Source organism: Crinia signifera, chromosome 9, assembly GCF_055691185.1.
Source record: "Crinia signifera chromosome 9, ASM5569118v1, whole genome shotgun sequence".
Taxonomy (NCBI): Eukaryota; Metazoa; Chordata; class Amphibia; order Anura; family Myobatrachidae; genus Crinia; species Crinia signifera.
In genome coordinates this window covers 97,471,911-97,493,791 of record NC_139225.1, presented here as the reverse complement: position 1 = coordinate 97,493,791, position 21,881 = coordinate 97,471,911, and the positions used below count along the sequence as shown (strand labels likewise).

Genomic DNA, 21,881 nt, shown 5'->3' with positions numbered 1-21,881 from the left:
GGGCTAAGGATGGTGATATGGCTGGGGGCTGAGGATGGTGATGTGACTGGGGCTGAGGATGGTGATATGTCTAGGGCTGAGGATGATGATGTGGCTGAAGAAGGTAAGGGGCTGAGGGAGATGATGTGGCTGAAGAAGGTAAGGTGAGGATGGGGATGTGACTGGGGCTGAGTAAGTTGATGGGAGCTGTGGCTGAGGATGGTGATATGGCTGGGGGCTGAGGATGATGTTGTGGATGAGGACTGAGAATGATGCTGTGGCTGGGGGCTGAGGAAGGTGTTGGAAGCTGTGGCTTAAAAAGGTGATGTGGCTGAGCATGTTGATGTGGCTGAGGAAGGTTATAAGGCTATGGCTGATAAATCTGATGAGGACTGTGGCCGAGAAGTTGATTGTGCTGTGGCTGAGGAAGATGATGGGGGTTTTTCTTATGAAGGTTATGAGAGAATGAGGAAGGAGATGAGGGACTGAGGACGGTGTTTAGAGGATTTTCTCACACAGAGGTTTATGTCTTGTTGAAAATGACCCAGTGAAAGAAGAACTTTGCATTTGCTTCTTCATTCACAAATAGAGTTTGACACGGCGTGAAAGACCAAACTTCAAATGTTTTTTAATCAAATTATAATCATAGTAAAATCATGTAATAGCCTGCAACATAGTACAACTTACATTAGCTGTTCTTATTAAGCCTAGCTATATCATGTGTTGATAAATTTCTCTGAATGACCAATAGTAGTTAATAAGACATAAACTTTTTTAAGGGATATATTTATTATACAGTACAGTATATTTATTATACAGTATCTTCTACTAAGGGCAGAGTTGATGCCAATAAAAATGAATCAGATTCTAGGTTTCATTTATTTAGTACATTCTATAGAATGTATCCATTCCTCCACATGTCCTCTTTAGAAGGTTTGCTAAATCTGCCTCTAAATGGTAAAGCTGAAGTATGACCTAAGTATCATCTGAGTAAGGTGCCACTAGATCTGTGGGATGATACATCTATCAATCTGTCACAGGGCCTAGCTAACCAATATGTTTTGCATGCACAGCAAGACTCATCCTGCTCTCCTACTGCTCTACATCTGACACTCCCCTTTGCGATAATCTACACTGGTCCCTTTTCCCTACAGGTTTCTCTTCAAACTCCTCACTATACACGGCCCTCTCCAACCTTATCAGTCCTGTGTACTCCTTCACACCCCCTCCAGTAGGTCAATTACTGTTGCCTCTCTACCCTGGTTACTGTATCTCACACAAGAAAGAAATATTTGCCCCTGTGCTGCCACCCTCTTCAAACGGGCATTAACCAAACACCTATTTATTAGAGTGTATCTATCACCACATACAGTAACCCATTCACCAGGTAGCTGGCCATCTCAATCTCACTTGCTCCTTTAAGTCCCCATGGACTTGCTAACGTCTCATGTCATGTTTCTGTCCCCACTTAAATGTTACGTTTCTAGAAGCAGGGTCCTCCTCCATTCTGTTCTCTCATTCCTCTTATCTTGCACTTATATTACAGCCCTCTTCTATGCACTTGCCGTCTACCTGAACTCAGCCCACTTGAAGCCGTGCATCTCCTTTAGCGGCTCTTAGCTTGCTAGTTTGTGCTTTGTACTATTTATTTTTTGTATCAGCCAATTAGCTTCAAACTTCCATGTAACGGGCTGTGTTTGAAAAATGACCACAACTGGTTGGCTGGTACTTTATCTCCATCCACTTTATCTCTCTACAAGGTAAAGTAACCATCCCCCCATGTGCTGTGGGATGGGTATATGCTAGTGTCCCCAATGCTTCTCTGATGCTACTCATATATAGTATTCATATATAGTATTCATATATACTGTAATCCATTGGTTTTTTAAACTTTTTTAACTCACCCAACAAGATTAGCATTTCATTTTCAAGGAACAATGGGGCAGATGTATTAAGCCTGGCGAAGAGATAAACTGGAGATAAAGTGGAAGGAGATAACGCACCAGCCAATCAACTCCCAACTGTCATATTTCAAACACAGCTGATTGGCTGGTGCGTTATCTCCTTCCACTTTATCTCTAGTTTATCTCTTCCCCAGGCTTAATACATCTGCCCCAATATGCCAAAAGTTTATAATTGAGAAATTAATCAAAAACTATTAAATTAAGTTCATTTTATTTACCTGTCATCCTTGGGTTCAGTTATTTGGGGGTAGACAGGGTTACACTTCTGTTTATCCACATATTTATTACTGGCAGCCACCAGCACTAGTTTTGCCTATTTCATTAAAATACTTGATCTTGATTTGCTCCTGGAACACCAACCCGTGGCACCCAGTAATGCTGTAGGAGATAACTTTGACCCATTGGTAGTTTCCAAGACAGGTAGAACACAATGTGGAACGTTTGTGAATCAGAAGTTAATATAAACGGGAGCAGACAATTGAGTAATGATGTGATCTTTACTATGGAATTATTAAATAACTAAAATGTTACTGAAATTGTCATTCTATTCTAATTTAATGCCCTTACTATAATTATTATTATCCTTTATTTATAAGACGCCACAAGGGTTCCGCAGCGCATAATAATACATAAGTGAGCAAAAACATGAAAACAATGACTTACTGTACAAGGCAATTTAGTGCATCGGGACAGGACACTGAATTAATTATTAGGGTGTCAGAGACCTAGGGTTACGTGCCGTTGCATGGAGTACTAGACGCATACATTTCCCTAAAAGTTCATTTGAGCATTGAGAATTAAACTTGTGAACTGGAATCGGTATCACATACCGATGTCTGTTGTACATCTTTTCCTGATGCCCAGTTGAACAATTTCTTTGCTGTTATGTTGATTTTCTACAGATCAAATAAAGCAGAAAACATCATCTATAAAACGTTTCACTCTAGAGAGTTTTATATTTTGTGAACAACGATAACTATCATTTGAAATGGACTCATTGTTTAGCTTTGCAAGACATGGGTGTGGTGCACTAATTATATATGGTAGCTCATATTCCAGAAATAACAGAATGCTCTTTCATACAGTATATAGGATGATGATCTATAGAATCTATTAAATACGATTACAAGAACGATGTGACTTTTGAAGTTTCATACTTAAACTTTGCCATCTCCACAGTCCATATTCAGCATATTCTGTTCCAAGAAGTTTTTGTTGGTATGGTGAAAGGGATGGTCCTTTCCGAGTATTATTCAGATGACTCATTTTATTAGTCTCCATTCTCTCTCCTCCCACAACTGAGCATCATCCAGCAGCTTTATGGTCTATGTAGAAGACATGACAAATCAAAGTGCTTCTGCCATGACTTAGCATTTCGCACATTGACATATTGGAGTATTGAGTGGATAGGCTCTCAGCTGGGAGTCCATAGACAGATTTTAGAAAGGAGAAGCACGGTAGGCTGACAGTTTTTTAGACTCTATGTTACTGTTGATTATAGACATTTAACTACTTCGAATGTAATAAATTGCATATATGATTTGCTAAAGATGCTGGCTATTTCTTCATATTATTTTCTTTGTTACATAACATTTTAGAGTTACCTAACATTTTAGTGTTCATTTGGACAAAAAGATTTCCTTATGTCATTTAATGCATCATGTTAAGTAATATTTATACATTATAAACAGAGATTAATTCAATATCGGAAGACTCAGGTTAGGCAGTGGACGCGGTCATTTCTTTATGGTCTAGGTACAACATTTTGCCATCTGTCCTTTGCCATTTAAAACAGTATTTATGAATTAGCATTTTTTTTAAAGTGATTGAGAAATTTATTTTCACATTTATTAAAAAGCCACATGTACTGTAAGTGAAAAGTGAAAAGGTAAAAGAACATTAATAAAAAAAATTACAGAATTTTATAGAATTTTACAGAATTTTAGTTTAAAAAATTCATGTAGAATGATCTGTCTGTCAATCATTTACATTAAATCATGTGCTATAATTCTTTGTTTTATTTAAATGTAAAAGAAAACCCTGTTAGTTCAACATAAAGAAGGATGCACTTGATTTGTAAAATAAATAAATTCATTATTATTATTAATAATAATAAAAAATAATTCGACTTATTACCTCTAGGTGGGGTTTAATCTAATATTTAATGTTATGTTGTTTACATAAATATAGACAACATAACTGTCCTCTCCATTGACTGACAATCCCAGAGAGAGGGTGATGTTCAGCGTTCAATCTGTGTTATTATAATGATGTGTGGCACATAAAATCTTATGATGTTTACAATAGTGCTGATTCATTAGAAGCACCATAACAATTTAAATCTTTGTAGCTTGCTTAGTGCCTTAATGGGAATAATGTGTATCACATGATCAAGCAAGGTCATATGACAGAGAATTACAGAGCCACCTATAGTGATTACATTCTATATAACTGGTGTCTGTTGGGAGCACAGAGTAAGCACCATCATGTAAAACTTTTCAACTATTAACTATTTTAACTATTTATAATTTGTTTGCTAAATATCTTGAATTATGTAAATCGTCCTTTTAAAAGGATACCGGGTTTGTTTGCAGTACAAAGTAGTTTAAATAGTTACTTTTTTGATCTTTACAGTACGTCTTTTACCTTAGGAACATCTGCAACGTCATGCTAAATTTAGCTAAACAAGCGTGCGTCTGGCTGTGCAAGAACTTAAGTTGGGTACACAGTTAACTATATCAATGGGAGAACGATAAAATGCATACACACTGACTGATATCATTCACAATATCGGTCAGCGAGTTCACCCGCCCCTGCTCCGTACATGCAGTCATTGATGATATTGTCCGATTAAGTGTATGTACAGGTGACAGGGGGATCGTTAACGACCCACAGCCGGGGGCATCATTAACATTATTGAAGGTACACACTTAACGATAAGAACATGATATCGTTAATGTTATGGAAAGCCATCCACTCCGCTACTGGTAATATCAGCAGATGAGCAGCCAGACCAGTCATGATGTGGAAGCGTGCATCAGTGCTCACAGCTCATTACTGCCCTATACATACTGGGCAGCTTTCGAGCTGAAAGCAGCTCAGTCCAGTAAACTGATCAGCTCAAAGTCACCCAGTGTGTATGGGACTTTACTGAATAGATCACATCGCCCCACACAAAGGTATTCTCACAGATCACACGTCAATATGCCTCAGATAGCACTGCCTTCTCACAACTTCTATCAACATACAGATATGGCCAAGTACATCGTGGCTGCGTTGCGCATAAAGTGCGCTATGCAAATCGCGCATGGATCGCGCCTGCTCCTTGCGCTATAGTCCCGTTATAGATCGCGTTATAAATGTAACGTAATGTTGTAAATGTAACCTGCAATTACACTCATTGACCACCAGATGTCACTTTTCCTAAACACTACAGCGCATGCCTGTACATGTGATTGGTGTCTTCTGTAATACTGTATACAGTAATTCACACATACTGTACAGTACTCTGTAACGCTCGTTTATAAGGTACAAATACGCGAAAAAGAAAGCTGGCCAATCAACTTTCTTTATAAGAGAACTTCACACTATAGATTTTGTCCAACTTCCCATTACAGATTTTGTCCTTACATTAGGGAAAGAGTACTTACTTTAGGGAAAGAGTTCTTGGATTAAATTCGCAGGAGGAGATATGATCAGTTATACATGTTGTTGGTACAGATTGCTACTGCATAAATATGGAATCCATGCTAACCTTTACTTTTTTTTAAATGCACTTTTTTTTTTTTTTTTTTCATTTTTTAATCAATAAAGTAATTTGGTGCTTTGCAAATTCCTTTTGCACAAAAAAATTAACAATGGCAGGCTGTAATTTACATGATACAGTTATTGTCGTTACATACTGTAAGTTACAAAGAACGTTTTTATTTTCGCAAGAGTAAATTTTCCACTTCAGGTAAAAATCCTTAATTTAGGGAAAGAGTACTTACTTTACAGAAAGAGTTCTTGGATTAAATTCGCAGGAGGAGATATGATCAGATATACATGTCATTGGTACAGATTGCTACTGTATAAATATGGAATCCATGCTAACCTTTACTTTTTTTTTAAATGCACTTTTTTTTTTCTTTTTCATTTTTTAATCAATAAAGTAATTTGGTGCTTTGCAAATTCCTTTTGCACAAAATAAATAACAATGGCAGGCTGCAATGTACATGATACGGTTATTGTAGTTACATACTGTAAAATACAGAACGTTTTTTTTCTCGCAAGAGTAAATTTTCCACTTCAGGTAAAAGTCCTTAATTTAGGGAAAGAGTACTTACTTTAAGGAAAGAGTTCTTGGATTAAATTTGCAGGAGGAGATATCAGTTATACATGTTGTTGGTACAGATTGCTACTGCATAAATATGGAATCCATGCTAACCTTTACTAATGCTGGAAACTTTCACATGGTATATTATTTACGGAGGTGTCTATCATTATGCTGTACTGCGCCATGAAAACAGCGCAATTTACTGGGCATGTCTCATACTTGACTATACAGTACTGTATATTGTACACCAATAGAGCAGCTGAAATTACAGGTTTCTGTGGCCTAGCGGTTAAAGACACAGTTACTGTATACTGCTAGCAGCAATACTGGTTCGAGCTAAAGTGGGGTACAATTTTTTTTTTTTTATGTACTATTTTTTTTTTTCATTTTTTAATCAATAAAGTAATTTGTTGCTTTGCAAATTCCTTTTGCACAAAAAAATTAACAATGGCAGGCTGCAATTTACATGATACAGTTATTGTCATTACATACTGTAAGTTACAAAGAACGTTTTTATTTTCGCAAGAGTAAATTTTCCACTTCAGGTAAAAATCCTTAATTTAGGGAAAGAGTACTTACTTTACAGAAAGAGTTCTTGGATTAAATTCGCAGGAGGAGATATGATCAGATATACATGTCATTGGTACAGATTGCTACTGTATAAATATGGAATCCATGCTAACCTTTACTTTTTTTTTAAATGCACTTTTTTTTTTTCATTTTTTAATCAATAAAGTAATTTGGTGCTTTGCAAATTCCTTTTGCACAAAATAAATAACAATGGCAGGCCCTTCGCACGGCAGCCGCCGCGATGCTACCGCATATGTACTAACATATGCGGCCAGCATCGGGCTGCGGTAACGGAGACCCCCGCGATACCTGTGATGTGGGCTGCGGGGGTCTCCGTCACCTCCCAGCGGCTGCCAGCGTCCCCCTGCATCTCCTCCTCCCCCTGAAGCAGGATGTCCTCCCGGCTGTCACACCAGGGGGAGGAGGAGGTTAAAGGAGGACGGGAGGGGGGGCGGCACGCGGACGGCGTACGTCGGGCGGCGAAAGAAGCCCATAGGCTTCTATAGGGTATCACCACCCTCTGGGTGGCGATACCCTGGCCTGCGAAAACGGGGCGAACCGGTGATAGTACATAGGAAAATGCGGTAAAACGGGGGTTTTACCGCATTTTTCCTTTAGTACATCCCGCCCATACTCCCTTACAGATAACACTGCATCCATACAGATCCTTTATACAGATCATACAGCCCCTAACACAGCCACTCCTCACAGACCACACTGCCTCCTCACAGACCACACTGCCTCCTCACAGACCACACTGCCTCCTCACAGACCATACTGCCTCCACACAGCCTCCCTAAGATCTTGGTCACCGTGGCCTCTATAGATGTGCTGTGACAGCAAAAGTCGCCTTTCCTTTAAAATCCCTCCTGCATCTGCAACATGTTTCGGATCCTTTCTGATTCCTTTCTCAAGCAGTAATGCAGTATAGCTAGTATATAAGGGAGGATGAACAATTTACTTCAGGGTGCCTATCCTTAATTAAAATATATATAAAAAAAACTTTTTCAACAGTTTTATATTTGTTTCAATAATTAATGTATATAGTCTGCTATTACTACTCCCCATTGATATAATTTGCAAATACAATTGTACAGGATTTACATTAGAACAGGGATCAGGAACCTTTTTGACTAAGAGAGCCATATTTGGAAATTTATTTCAGTGAGAGCCATATAATATATTTTAAAAGTGAATTCAAGTAAATGTCAGTATAAAACGCCTCTAAATTTATTCTTTTAAATAATGTTGTTATAATACTCACCATTAATGCGAGCAGTATAACACACATAATGCCCCCAGCAGTATACCCCACATAATGCCCCCAGCAGTATACCACACATAATGCCCCCAGCAGTATAACACACACATAATGCCCCCAGCAGTATAATAGAAGTGCACAGAATGCCCCCAGCAGTATACCACACATAATGCCCCCAGCAGTATACCACACATAATGCCCCCAGCAGTATAACACACATAATGCCTCCAGCAGTATACCCCACATAATGCCCCCAGCAGTATACCACACATAATGCCCCCAGCAGTATACCACACATAATGCCCCCAGCAGGAACACAGATAATGCCCCCAGCAGTATAACACACATAATGCCCCCAGCAGTATAACACACATAATGCCCCCAGCAGTATAACACACATAATGCCTCCAGCAGTATACCCCACATAATGCCCCCAGCAGTATAACACACACATAATGCCCCCAGCAGTATACCACAGATAATGCCCCCAGCAGTATAACACACACATAATGCCCCCAGCAGTATAATAGAAGTGCACAGAATGCCCCCAGCAGTATACCACACATGATGCCCCCAGCAGTATACCACACATAATGCCCCCAGCAGTATACCACACATAATGCCCCCAGCAGTATACCACACATAATGCCCCCAGCAGTATAATAGAAGTGCACAGAATGCCCCAGCACAAACTTACTGCTGTAAGTTACACTCACCGTCAGTGTCCAAAAGCCTCCAGCACCCGTGTGGCGCGCAGTGATTCCCCACGTGTCAGCAGAGGTGGGGAGCCTATCAGCGCGGCGGGCAGCCTGTCAGCACGGCGGGTGTGGGATGTAGCTGGAAGAGCCTACAGTACACACTGCGGCGTATCAGCTCTTCCACCCACATCCCCCCCCCCGCCGCCGCGCTGACGGCTCAATCCATTCCCCCGATGTCAGCCGCGTATCCTCATAGAAAGGGGATAAAAAATCAGGCAGTCTGCAAGCCATATGCAATCATCAAAAGAGCCACACCTGGCTCGCTAGCCATTGGTTCCCGACCCCTGCATTAGAATGTCATAAATACTATTGCACTGTACCGGAAGTATTCCACAGCTGCCTGTGGAACACAGCAGCCAGGAGTCTCTTTCTCAATGCCACGCACTACCGCTGGAAACAGAAAACAGTGCTTCCGTCGAAAAGTGGTCAATCGTGCTTGGTCGATGGCACGTGATGGGTTTTAAATATGGGCTGCAGGACGGTAGCCCCGCCATTAAAATCCACCACCTTGCTCAACCTTAGCAGTATGGGAGTCCAATTGGAATGTGTTTCCTCAATCAGGGACTGCCAGTCTGAGCTGCAATAGGCAGACAGCTGGCTTCCTGTAGGAAACCGCTCCCTGCATTATTGTGCAGCCTTAGCCAGCTCGGTCTGTATCCTGTGGTCAGGTAGAAGCCACCGCCACTCATGTCATGTTGAGAAAGTAAAATTACAGCTGTCTGTGTAAAACGGCATAAAATTATGTTTATATTTATTTGCAATTGGTTTTGTAATGGCAGCAGGAAATTTGTTTTATCGTCAGAATGTTAATTTATCATTTTAACATATCTGTACCATTCTGGGCAAACTTTTTTCAAATTGATGTGTACAACTGTTTTAGAATTTTACATTAAACCTTTGTGCCAAGGGAATTTGTCAAAATAGGTTGTAAAAATTTGCAAGCAATCATTTTTATTAATCATAATGACCTGTAATATGTACTTTATATTGGAAATATTATCTTTTTTTACACAACATTTTTTATTTAAATTTATACTGGTTGAGTATCCCTTATCTGAAATGCTTGGGACAACGAGCATTTTGGATAAGGGATTTTTTAGGATTTTGGAATATTTTTTTCCCATACTTACCTGGTCCCCGGGTGGTGCGCCGATGGTCCCCCGACGTCCACAGTGTCCCCCGGGATCCTCTTCTGCAGCATCTCCGATCCCAGGGGTGCATTGCGTAAGTGTGAAGACTCCGGTGACATCAACAGCTTGCCTGCACATTCACGCAATGCATCCCTGGGACAGGCACTGCTGCTGAAGCGGATCCTGGAGGCTACCATGGACATTGATGGATGAGGTAAGTATGACAAAAAGAAAAAAAATATATTCTGAAAAACCACAGTTTTCGGAATATTTCGGTTTTTGGACTACACTGATGAGGGATACCCGACCTATATAACAAATGTGAGCGACGTTGGCTTTTTTAGCAGATATTTTGCGCATCTCTATCAGAGATGTTGGCACTCAAATGGTTAAAATAACAATTGGTTATATTTTCATTAAAGTTTGTATATGCTAAGCTGCTCGCTGCCGCTTAGCATATATGATCCTTAGTGATGCAAACACAAGAGGAGGTGCATACTACCTCCTGCCTGCATACCCCCTCCTGCCTGCAATTGCTGAATACTGGTCACTATAATCATGTGTTCTCTACCAGATTTACCTGGTAGATTTATATTATTCCTGTGGATTCTTGAAGCTGTAATAACTGTATGATGTGACTGAATATTTAGGTTTGCTGGTTTAAAATGCAGAAGGACCAATCAGAAGTCTTGATCTCTGTGACATTTTCTGGCCTCACAATGGGTTATTTTTATGAAGATGCAAAAAGCGCTTTCCCTGATATTTTCCCCAGGAAAAAGGGCTTCTGCTCGCTAGGCTGCGTACATTTGATGCCTAGGGAGCAGATAAACGCCGCCCGCCGTACACACACCTCCCCGCTGAGCGAATCCCCACTCTAGCATTCTAGCGGATGTGTACGCATACACATCCTCTCGCATGCGGCCACACGGAGAAATCATTCGTTGGTCGCTCACCATCTAATGATTTTTCCAGCGTTCATTATGGGCTATGGGCAACCAATCAGATAAGATCTATTATCTTCTAGAAGGTGCTAAATAAGAGATAAATAGTAGATTGTGATTGGTTGCCCATATCAACATCCCATGTGCAATAGAACTCCCATCATAGTAAATTCCCCCCCCCCCCCCCCCCATAATGTAATGGGGCAGAGTTAGCAAGTCTTATACAAAACAGCTGGTTAATGTTGATGGCTCTTAGGGCTGTGCTCGGGGTTTGTCTCAATGTACACAAAATTACTATATTCACAAAAGTGTATTTTATGTAAATGCTGCTGGGTGGTGGTAAACTCCCCTGTGGCTGATAATCTCTTCCCACCACCATGTTGTATAGTAATTATGCTACATAGACGCTCATTTAACCCCAGCGACTCGGTGGGGAAATTTATACCGAGCCAGGCCCACTCTTACGGAGCTAAACTCGGCATACATTTTCCCACCGAGTCCCTGGTGGGAGCATATGCATAGAATAATTGCTGTACAACACGGTGGCGGGCCAGAATTTTCACACCTTGAAAAAGGGCTATCTTAAAGCCCGAAACGCGTTGGTGAGAGGTGAGGACTTTTGGAGTATTTGAGGTAATCTGGCTATTTAACATCTTAAAGCCTTGGTTTAAGGGGATCCCTTCCATCTGGACAGGAGGGTACCTCGTGTTTGCCATCAAATACCCAAATCTCCTTGCCTATTTTTTACTTTTATCATTGGACTTTTTAACCATTCTGGTTTTATCTATATCTGCTGCTGTTTTTGGAAATAAATCCTTTTTTATTCGTGACCTGGATTTCATGATTTGAGTGACCTGGGACCTCCTGACTAAAGAAACCTTTTGATGAACATAGGGCTTTAGCCCTCGGTAAGTCCTTTTCTATTGGGTCCCCCGCCGAGGAGACTAGGCTACTGTACTATATTTACCTGTTCAGGAGGAAGCAGACGTACTAAAGATACCTTGATGTGCACATAGGGCACTGGCTGAAGGTCAGTTATCAGGGTCCCTCTATTAGCTACTAGACAAGGAGCTACCAGACAGAAAAATTAGTATACCAGACCGATCACCCAAGGGAATACAGCGCCTATGATTCTCCAAATTTTTTGTATTGCAACTGTTTGAGATTTAAGGAGTCTCCTGGATAATCAAGGGCCGCAGTATTCTGGCGCAGTCATTATTCTTTAAATTGTATTTTCCATTTGGGCCAGAATGTTTGACTATGTAGCATAATGTATTTACAAAATGGTAAAGTAGTTCTTGGACTATATTACTGTTCTGTATCTTTGGAGACCTCACGCATGTGCATTGGTGATTTTTAGAATCGCCATCTGGTGGATTAACATAAGCATTACACTCCACGTCAACTCTATATGCCACACTAGCCAGGTTGCCCAGTGCTTTGCCATTTTGCCACACGCATCATCTGTCGGGCCAACTGCCATAGGTAGGTCAGAAGAGCGTGGCTACATCTGTATAATTAGGCTCTTAATTTACTCAATCAATTGTGTGAGTCTTAGTCAAACATGCGCATGTCTGTTTCCACATCCTCACCTTTGTCCTTAACAGAAAAGGCTTTTTAGCATGCAACCAGCTTAGCTGCTTTTTTTTCTCATTACAATCTGTTGCATGTTTTGGATTGTACAAAACTTTACATTGAAAAAATCCTTAGCATTCCTGCAGTTGTTGAAACTGCTGTGAATCTGCTTCAGGAGATTTACTACAGAAGTGTCTAACTGAAGTTGAGCTACGTAGGACATCCACCAGGCTAGAGGAGATACTTGGCGTAAAGTGTCCACTTCAAACATGTATGGTGCAAATTATTTCATGGATGCCTGAAATTTCATGATGACTGGCATAATTTGACAATTATTGGCATTATCAACTCTATAGCAGTCTCAATTTCAGCAGGTCTAAGCTTTTTTCCACGTAACTGGGATCAAGTAGATTAGCCAGCAAGTGGGCATCTGTGAGTGCAATTTTAGCTCTTGCCTTTGCCATCTTTACTGCATTGCCGTGGTGGTCAATCTCTTCAAGATCATCAAACAGCTTCTTCCACACACACATGTACAACCTCACTGAGTTTGTACCTACACGTCTATCTCTTTCTAAGCAAAAGTTGTAGTGTTTTAACATTTTGATTTAAATCATGATTTAATAATTTGATTTAAATCGTTTGATTTAAATTGTACAACCCTGCCTCCAGTCCACGTCACATCATCTCTGATACTGGAGGTCCCTATACTGCATTATAATAGTTCATTGGTAAGTGCTATTATAATGTAGCCTTACAGTGGACAATTATATGGCCCAGAATAGGTATTGTTATGCAGTTTGGGGGCCTCCAATATCAAAAAGGCCTTGCCGTGGCCTGTATGTAGGCTTAACATATTTTCGGCAAAATATATGTATGTAAGATGCCTGAACTAAGATGCCTTCTATTATGTTGGGTTTTCAAATCTTTTTACTTGTGCCCTTTGTTGTGCTGTGGGTTAACACCCCCCTCCCTTTTAGCACCTGAGGGGCATTACTAATTTGATTGAGCAGCTTTCACATTGTTTTTGATAACAATATCCTCTTTGGGCTATATAATAGTCTACTGTAAGTCCACATAATAATAACACTTACAAAAATATATCTAGATTGAGGGCCAGCTTACTTGGAGTCTTCCCAATGTCCTCCAAATGGCACTACATGAACTAGCATGCTCTCCAAATGCTGGAGACAATTTTATTAAGCGTCACAAAGCTTTACTTTTCATCACTTGGTAACTCTATATTGAGAGGGCCTTATCCTACTATCTGACAATGGGGACTATCAAAATAGGAAGACTACACCTCATTCTCACCATGTGAAACTATGGATGCTCCATGCTGGTTGCATATTTTATTTTGACCCACCGCCTGCAGCAAATAAAATAGGAAATAAAATATGTTGGAACTTTAGCCATGATAGTTTTTATGTGCCGCAGCCTGTAACTCCAGAATCCCCCTCCCCCTGCCAGTCTGCAAGTCTTAGGTAGCATGCAAGCCACCTCTATTGCAGAATTACAAGTCTGAGTATTACCTGTTGTGCACTGTATTACTATGTGCCACAAGCCACAGCTGGTTGGAAGCTAGTAGAGTACAGCATTCAAGCATGGTCTACCGACAGGACTACCAGCCTTAGGTGTCACAGGACTACAAGTCACAGCATTGTAGTACTCACAGCAGATCCACAAGTGCAGAAAACCACACATTATTGGCTCTACTGTCTTGTAGAATATTGTCAGTGCTGACAGCTGCTGGGTTCCCTGACTCCGGTGCAGTATTAAGGTTGCATTGTGCATCTTTCAGAAATGTAGTTCAACATCTAATCAGCAACCTCTTCCCGGTATCGGGACATGTAATATAAGCATCTTACACAAGGTTTGAGTAGAAATACTGACATGACCTAGTTCTTGATGGAGGCATTTGTCTGGTTTAGGATTTCTTATTTACCTTTTGACTTAATTAACCTGGGAACAGTCAATTAGTTTAAATCTAGCATGTCATTTACATTAAATAATACTCTGAGTAGAGATTAGTTTAGTAAAATGGCACGTTTCGCCCTCGCAAGAAACTATAAGTAGGCATTTCTAAGGACAGAAAAACTATATAAAATATGTGGTTACATGTCCTGGTTGCTCTGTCTCAGACTCACTGCATATGTGCCGGTCTCCATACATGAACAGAGAGCAGAGTGGGGGCCCCCACTGCATTGGGGCCAACAATATTGGGACCCGTCTCTATAATAGATATTGGATGCATCATGGACTGTGTCATTCCTTCTTTTCATCCACTGTTTCATCTGAGCAGAGTGATCCGAAACTTCTAAAAGTCTTAAGGAAAATCCTGTTGAGTATGGATGCACTGAACAGTGAGCTTTCAATGCAATCTTCAGGGTCCTCATGTGATTAAGTAGAGCAGTGTTTTTCAACCACTGTGCCGTGGCACACTAGTGTGCCTTGAGCTGTTCTCAAGTGTGCCCCCAGATCTAGAGATGCCCAAACCAGTTTACAGTCCCCACCAGTTCAACTGTTATTTACTGGTCTCTTCATGTAAAGGGCCAATGTATTTTATTTGTGTTACCTGTGGGGACCAGTGTGATTGTTTTTTAATATGGGGGCCAATAGGTTTGGTTTTTTTCCTGTGGGGGCTAATGTGTTTTGCCCTGTGGCGATCTCATGGTGTGCCATGGCAATTTTAAAATCTTATTTAGTGTGCCGCAAGGTAAAAAGGTTGAAAATCACTGAAGTAGAGTATTATTAGAAAAAAATGCTGAACTTTACAACTGTAACCTTGAGATGTACTAAGACTGGAGATGACCCTTTGATGCACAAGACAAATCCCTATCCTCGATAAAGTACCCATTTTTTACACAGCTTTAGGACTGTCCATGCACCTCGTGTACACAGTACCCTCGACATGTTGGCAACTCAGCCAATTAGATCGTAAAATATATATATGTGGAAATAATGCTAATGTAGGATGTTCTTATCAAAAGGATTAAATCCCTATATTACGGTACAGCATATGGAAGGACAGCACTGGTACCTGTAGCTGTCTTCCTATGTTATCGATGGTCATAGTAAATGTGGTGAAAAGAAAACTCATTCTTTAATATTTAAAATAAAGCAGGTTCTTCTTTCAGCTACTGTACATTGAAATCTGTTATTGGTTATTTGGCACGTAAGACTCCATTTATAAACTTGGACTTGGCGAGGACAATATAATTACTGAATACACCATGATTTAAAAAATATATATTTAATAGAGGATGTGCTATTTGCTACACATCGCTGTAATGTGATTATATTCATGACATTCATGATATCACGTTTTAAATGCTATACGGTTTGACTTGTCATGCTCGCTGTATAGTTGTTTTCTTTCAAGTATTACAACATCTTTAGTATAATGTATATGGTTGTTTATTAGGAATTTACCTAAACTATTTTAATTATATGTGACTCCTAATGTATAGATTTTGTTTACAGTGTCAAGGTAATAAACCAATGGGAACCATCTTTTAATACGTTGTTCCCACAAAAGAAGAAAAAATAGACTTTGGGGGGGATTCTGGTTGACCCACAAAGCTGGGAAATGCGCAGCTTTTCGGGTCCTCTAAACGCCGCCCGCAGGACCACCCGCCACGCTCGCAGGACGAATATCCCCGCATGCATGCGATGGATGTTTTGCAAACATCCATTTTCAGCCTTGCGTATGGGGCAAAATCATTTGATGGTTGATTTCTACAGCGCTCGCAGATCTAAGACATTGCTCGGGCTCCCTGTATGGGAAGAGATGCTGCCCACCCCCCATACCCACGTCCCCGCCAGATTTCCTGGGCTGAGTGCTGGGCGTTACCCTGGGCACCATCACGGCTCCACGCCCCACTCCCCCACCCTCAGTGCTGTGTGCGAGTAGCCGGCGAATAATCAATTCACCGTGGCTGCTCGCACCAAGCAGCTGCACATGCGAATAAATATTGATGCGCATGCGCGGTTACTAAACATCGCTCCCCTGTGCGAAGGAGCAGGGGAGCAATGAGACCAGAATCAGCACCTTTGTTGTGATACTACTGTAGGTCATTTGGCTTGGTGTTTTTCAAATGGCCCCAATGAACAAATCGGTAACTGAATTACAATAGTAATACAATCACTAATTAGAGAATTACATTCTGGGATCTTGAGACATAAATGAGTGAAGAGACCAGTGAGTTGGGAATTACAAATGTGTGAACATTTATTCATTAGAGCTCAATAGCAGATTATATGAATAACTAAAGAAGGTCTCTCTTTAATTATGTCACATCTGATTATGAAATGCCTATGAACAATGGGATTTTCTTCACACCCATATACAGTAGGTCACAGATAATTTGGATGCTGTTAAGATTGACATTTTAACATATTAATTCATCCTAACTATAAGAATATGAATAATCCTTGTATAAATAAAATATTGTACATTTCATTAATACGAGACAGTGAAGCCAAAATGGAATAACATGTTTGATGCATTTATTTTATTTAGGTTTTTTAGACGTATCTGCATACAAATATTTTTTTTTTTTTCATCTTAATTCCGACAACACCTGTTCCTTTTTTATTTATTTAATGTCATACATTTACTTTAACTTGAAGGGGGCAGCAGTATTTTATAAAATAGGCCTGTTACTCCAACATTATATCACATTGGTATATCTGATCATATGGGCAGAGCAGTGTAAGATACCTTATGTCATTGTCATCATTATATGTAATATCCTTCTGAATAGGGAGCCTAGATGGTTGCCTAGGTCACAAATGGTTTTAGGACAATTCTTGGGGAAAGGGATACTATTACATGACAGATATTGTCCTTGCAATAGGAAGCAAGATCTTGGGCATTGATTGTCATAGGAGGGCAGACATAACAGATTGGTATTGTGTTTAGCAGTGTCCTCCTGATCATTTAAATAGAAGATTAATTCAAAATAATATTTGTGGAAGTCTTAAGACATTTCAGACTTTCATCAATGTCATGCTAAATTGTTGGCATTTCGGTAGGTAGCTTCGTGAGGTACACTAGGAGAAAAGCTTAGCTGAAGCCACTTGATCAAGTGTTTTGTTAGTGTTTGGTAACAATGTTTTATTGGAAGATCTGGAAAGTAAAATGTAGAAGATGGAGACTATTTGTAGCAGAGGTGGAAAGATGCTGCAAATTAATAAAACGGGTTTCTGTGGTAGGGTTTGAGAGCAGCGTTTTAAATTATTGTAAATGATGTTCTGAGAGAGGATGAACCACTGTAGAGTCAGAACTGACCAAAGTATGCGCAAGAAAAGATCAAAGCAGTTACCATCATGATGCGTGAATAAAGGTGCATACACACTGGACGTTTTTGCCCAGTATGTATGCAGAGTGATTATGTGAAAATTGCAGCCGGAAATTGCTCAGTGCTTACACATTTTTGTCCGGCCCAGAGATTTTCACTTGGGTGAATCACTTTTCTTAGTGGAAAGTGGTTTATCCGGCTGGTTAAACAGTCCGACAGACAGCAACAACTGGCGATGATGCTGGGGTGCGCATCACGATCACCGCATATCGCCCGGCCATACACACTGGCAGATGTCAAGCTTAAAGTAGCTGAAAACACCAGAAGTGAGTTATTTTCAGCTCAAAATCACCTAGTGTGTATGGGCCTTTAAAGTCAGTCCACTGGACGGGCAGAGAAGTCAGGGTGTTTTAAAGATTACATTTTTATTAAAGTTTCAAAAATATAATGGGGAGGGGGTACAGAAAGAGAAATGGGGGGGGTTTCAAGTATACAGGTAATGTCACATAAGGTGTACAGTTTAATACAGTCAAATTCTCAAGTATTATTATAACACAATCACATTTTTTTATTGTAATCATAAACATAAACAGAAGACTGGGAGAGCATCGTGAGAAACAACTGGGTGACCAAATGTACACGGGAGACAAATTTGAGAAGGAGTTAGTGTACATAACTCGGTACAATAGCAGACAGAACATATTTTAACTATATAGAGGGTAGGAGAGGAGTTATTAGAATAAAATGATGTTCTCGTGGGAGTCTAAGGGAATGTCCGACATGACCATTGGATTAAGGAAATGTCCAATATGATCAATGATCAATGGATTCTCAAAGCAACCACTGACCTGTAAGCACTCCAAGCGGTCCATTTTGTTATTTGTAATAATAATAATGATATTCATATAGCACTTTTCTCCCAATCGGACTCAAAGTGCTTTACCATTGTCTTTACAGCTCAAAATACACAACAAGCTTAACAGTGGATGTCAGTGAAATGCTTGAGTAAATAAGTATGTCTTTAGTCTATTTTTGAAGGATTCTACAGTGGTAGCTTCTCGCACTGTGTAAGGAAGAGAGTTCCACAGAGTTGGAGCAGCAAAGTTGAAAGCTCGACTCCCAGATGAATTCAGGGAATTTTGGGTACTTTTATTGGTCCTTCTTCCACGGATCGAAGTAATTGAGTAGCACAGTAAGGAATCAGAAGCTACTGCAGGTACCTTGGGCCCTCGTCACATAGGGCCTTGAAAGTGAGTAAGCCAATCTTGAAAAGGATTTGCCATTTTACAGGTAGCCAGTGAAGGGCGTAGAGAATGGGAGTTATGTGGCAGGTGCGGGGCTGGTAAGTTAATAGTCTGGTGGCTGCATTTTGTACCAGCTGCAAGCGGTACAATTCTTTTGATGGGAGACCCAGGTAGAGAGCATTGCAGTAGTCTAGGCGTGATGATATAAAGGCAGGTCTTCTGAGGGAATTAAGTTCTTGATTCTGGCTATGTTACTTAGATGAAAGAATGAGGATTTGATTGTGGCTGACATCTGATGTTTAAGTGTCAGGTCACTATCCAGGACAAGATTCTGCACATGATCAGTGTTTTTAGTGCTGTGCCCTCCAGCGTAAGACCTGTCAGTTGGCTATGCTGCCGTCTTGTCCTGTGATTTATCATCAGGACTTCTGTTTTATCTGGGTTCAGTCTCAGCCAACTGGCACTCATCCACTCCTGGAGCTCAGCTAGGCAGCCATCTAAGGTTGTTACTGTGTTATTGGTGCCTGGAGCAAAGGACAGGTACAGTTGTGTATCATCTGCATAGCAGTGGTAGACCAAGCCATGACGTCTGATTATGTCACCCAGTGGAAGCATGTATACTGAAAAAAGCATTGGAGATAGTATAGAACCCTGTGGGACACCACAAGACAACGGCACTGGTGGTGAAGAGTATACTCCCGATGAAACTCTCTGTGACCTGCCAGCGAGAAATGATTTGAACCACCTAAGGACTGCCACCCAAGCCACAGAAATTCTTCAGGTGCTCAATTATAATCCCATGGTCAACTGTGTCAAATGCTGCAGAGAGGTCCAGAGGGATTAGGATTGAACAGTCTCCTCTATCCCTTGCATTTAGAAGATCATTGAACACACATACCAGAGTTCTGTGCTATGTCTTCTCCTGAATTCTGACTGGAATGGATCATAAATGTCATGGGTTGACAGGCGGGTCTCTAGTTGAGTTGCAACCACTTTCTCAATAACCTTTCATAGAAAAGGTAGATTTGATACTGGCCTGTAGTTGGTCATGCAGTCAGGGTCTAAATTAGATTTTTAAGAAGTGGTCTGATTATTGCTTCCTTTAGTGGTTCGGGAAAAATGCCTGTCTGCAAAAGAGCATTGAACTATTTTTGTGAATGCAGGGCCAATTATTTCCATACGCCCTAAAAGAAGCTTGGATGGGGCACAGGGGGAGGGGCGCAACAGTCGGGAAATTCCAGCAATGTATTGTACATCCACTTGGTCAAAGATGTCCCATGAAGGCAGGTGTCTTACACTGGTAGGCTTGGTAGTATGTTGGTACTCCTTTGGTGTCACTGTGAGGATTCCAAGCTGGATGATAGATACTTTATCTGCAAATAATTTAGCAAACTCATTGCATCTTGACTGAGAGAGGGTCTCATTAGGCTGCAGGCATGCTGGTTTGCAAAGCATCTCCACTGTATGGAAAAGCTGAGCGGGCCTATTTTTTGCTGCCATGATCTCATTTGAAAGGAACTCTTTTTTCTTTTTTGCGGGTGATTGTTGATTAGTATTATGTGTCAATGATTGAGCTAAGCCAGCTGTTTTAAACTCATAGGGGTATATTCAATTGATGTTGAAACTTCCGTCTTGCCGAAAAGACGTCAGTTTTCGACAAGTCGGAATGTTCTAGAGGTTTTATTGCTAAAACAAACCTTAATGGGGACAGAAGGCACCCCTGATGAGTGCCATTAGTAATCCTGAAAGTAGCTGACAGCATACAATTTACAAAAAAATCTGTTGGTTGGGTTAGAGTAGAGGGCTGGTATATGTAGAAGATATGGCCTTGCCTTTTATTCTTATTTTTGGAGGACAGCCTGTGGGTAGCCCAATGTAATATATCAAATACCTTTGCAGCATCGAGTGATAGCAACAAAAGCGGCTCCGACAATACTGGGAAGGCATCCAAGATATCAATAATCCTCCTGGTATTATCAGGTGCTTTTTTCCCCGTGACAAAGCCTACTTGATCTTGGTGGATAAGATATGGAAGTAATGGGTTGAGTCTATTCACTAATAGTATAGCGTATATTTTTGCATCAGAGTTTAAAAGGGCTGTTGGACAATAATTGGTTAGTACCGCAGTATTTTTGCCAGGCTTGGGGAAAGCCACTATCTTGGCTTCCAAGATTTTGACCAGAAAGGATCCGCATGTTGAAGCTTCATTGAAAAGGGGTCCAATGTTGGAATAAATATATCGCTAAAGACTTTGAAAAATCTGTTAGTATATCTGTCTGGACCGGGGCCTTGTCGGCTGGCAAATTATCAATGACCTTTTGGACTTCTTCTACTGTCCAGGGTCGTTCTAGAACTTGGATAGCTGACTGAGGGAAGATTCAGATATTTTAAGAACCATTCTATACCCGCAGCTGAGGGTTGAGGGGTCGAAGGGTCTTTGTTGAGATTGTATAAGGTGGAATAATATTCGGCAAAGGCGCTATATCAAGTGGCTCTCATACCGTGACCCCTTTTAGGTTTGTAATATTTTAATATGGTCTGTTGCCTGCCGAGTAGTCTACCTGCTCTGTCACCTTGAGTATAAACTCTTTGTTTTAGTTTAAAGAGGTTTATATGGACCTCTTTCAAGGTCAGAGTATTCCACTCTTTCCTTGTATTAAGAAGTTCTCTATATATAGTTCTATTAGTGGGTGCTAATTTAAGTTTACGTTCTAACTCAGCTAGTCTCAATCCTGTGGCCCTGGGACCACAGGAATTAAAGGAAGTGAGCTGCACTGGGTTTGATAGATATTTACTAACCTCAGGGCCCAGGATCTGGTCTCTCAGTGGGTTGATACAGCTGCA

The 21,881-nt window shown here is 40.6% G+C and overlaps 1 protein-coding gene across 2 annotated transcripts in view; it reads left to right on the top strand.

Annotated features, from left to right (window-relative positions):
* PASD1 (PAS domain containing repressor 1) overlaps positions 1 to 21,881 on the top strand; it is a 159,583-nt gene that overhangs the window by 48,263 nt on the left and 89,439 nt on the right. The gene's annotated exons all lie outside the window — the stretch shown is intronic.